The sequence below is a fragment of the Harpegnathos saltator genome, unplaced genomic scaffold (genome assembly GCF_003227715.2).
Source record: "Harpegnathos saltator strain DR-91 unplaced genomic scaffold, Hsal_v8.6 scaffold690, whole genome shotgun sequence".
NCBI classification, from domain to species: Eukaryota; Metazoa; Arthropoda; class Insecta; order Hymenoptera; family Formicidae; genus Harpegnathos; species Harpegnathos saltator.
Genome location: NW_020230527.1, coordinates 20,045 through 21,857, shown reverse-complemented (window position 1 = coordinate 21,857; position 1,813 = coordinate 20,045).

Sequence of the window (1,813 nt, the reverse complement as noted above, 5' to 3'; positions counted from 1 at the left end):
TCAGTTTTATTTGAGAGCGCGTCAAAGATAAACACTAGCAAAGAGAAAATACGCTATATTTTACAGTTTTTCTTCGATAAAGGCGAAAACGCAAGCCAGGCGGCTGAAAATGTGAATAGTGTTTTATGGTCCTGATACTGTAACAGCCAATCACGCGCAATTTTGGTTTCGTCGATTCCGTTCCGGTAATTTCGATGTCAAAGATGCACCACGCTCTGGAAGGCCAATTGTCGACAATATCGATAAAATCATGGACATTGTCGAGTCCGACCGTCATGTAAGCACTGTTTCGATGCCCAAGAGCTAAAGATTGCACCAAAAAACCGTTGGAACCATTTGAATAAGGCTGGATACAAAAAGAAGCTCGATGTATGGGTGCCACACGAGTTAACGAAAAAAAACCTCATGGACCGAATTTCCATCTGCGAATCGCTGCTGAATCGCAACAAAATCGACCCATTTCTGAAGCGGTTAATCACTGGTGATGAAAAGTGGATCACTTACGACAACGTCAAGCGAAAACGGTCGTGATCGAATCTCGGTGAGCCGGCGGAAACGGTGGCCAAGCCGGGATTGACGGCCAGGAAGGTTTTGCTGTGTGTTGGTGGGATTGACAGGGAATTATCTACTATGAGCTGCTCCCCTACGGCAAAACTCTTAACTCGGAACTGTACTGTCAACAATTGGACCGTCTGAAGGAAGCAATCGCCCAGAAGCGGCCAGCTTTGGCCAATAGGAGAGGAAATTGTGTTCCATCAGGACAACGCCGGGCCACACACATCGATAGTGACTCGCCAGAAGCTCCGGGAGCTTGGTTGGGAGGTTCTTATGCATCCACCTTATAGTCCGGACCTGGCACCAAGTGATTACCATCTGTTCCTGTCCATGGCGAACAATTTTGCTGGTGAAAAATTCGCTTCAAGAGAGGCTTGTGAAAATCGACTGTCTCAATTGTTTGCCAATAGGGACGAGGGCTTCTATGAGAGAGGCATAATAAATTACCTTCAAAATGGCAAGTTATCGAACAAAACGGCGCATATTTGACCTAACTCGGATCATTCTAACTATGGTAATTAAAGCCTTCAATTTCATGCAAAAATAATGGATTACTTTTTTTACTACACCTGATATTACAGATAATTTTTCAAGTTAATCAGTAAGAAATAAAGTTTATAGTAGAAATAAAATTCGTATTCTTAAAAAATATTAAACAGATCGCTGTGGTATACTAGAGAAACTTTATATTAAAATCAATAGTATTTGCATCTAATATAACAATATAGTTCCTCTAACTTATAAGCAGTAATGTGTTTATAATATCTCTTAATTTTAGAGGAAGTCTTCTTGAGGCCATANACAATGCAAATTTTCTGATTCTCTTTTAAACAGGATGGTACCAATTTGAAACATGTGTACAACGATCATGTGAATACCGACATGTCATATGAAGATTTCAGTGCATTGTGTCGCAAATGTTGGGAGGATAAATATGGTTTCACAGTGATTGATAAGGACAGCTCAATGACCAACGGACGATACAGGAAAGGATTTAACGACTTTGCTGTGCTGTGAGATGCTCAATCGTCGTTGCAACCTCAACGTGGTAACATCTTCAACGTCCACGAGACAAATATATCAATGATGAATAGTAGCATGAAGATTGAGATCGTGGAAAGGTAGCGGAAGAGATTGCGAAAACGAGCGAATCGATCCGCAAGAAGTATCGCGCTTTGAAAACCGGTAGAATTATTGAGAATGCTGCATTGGAGAGACACTTTAAACCTATTATTGAACCTCTCAAGCAAATCGCGGG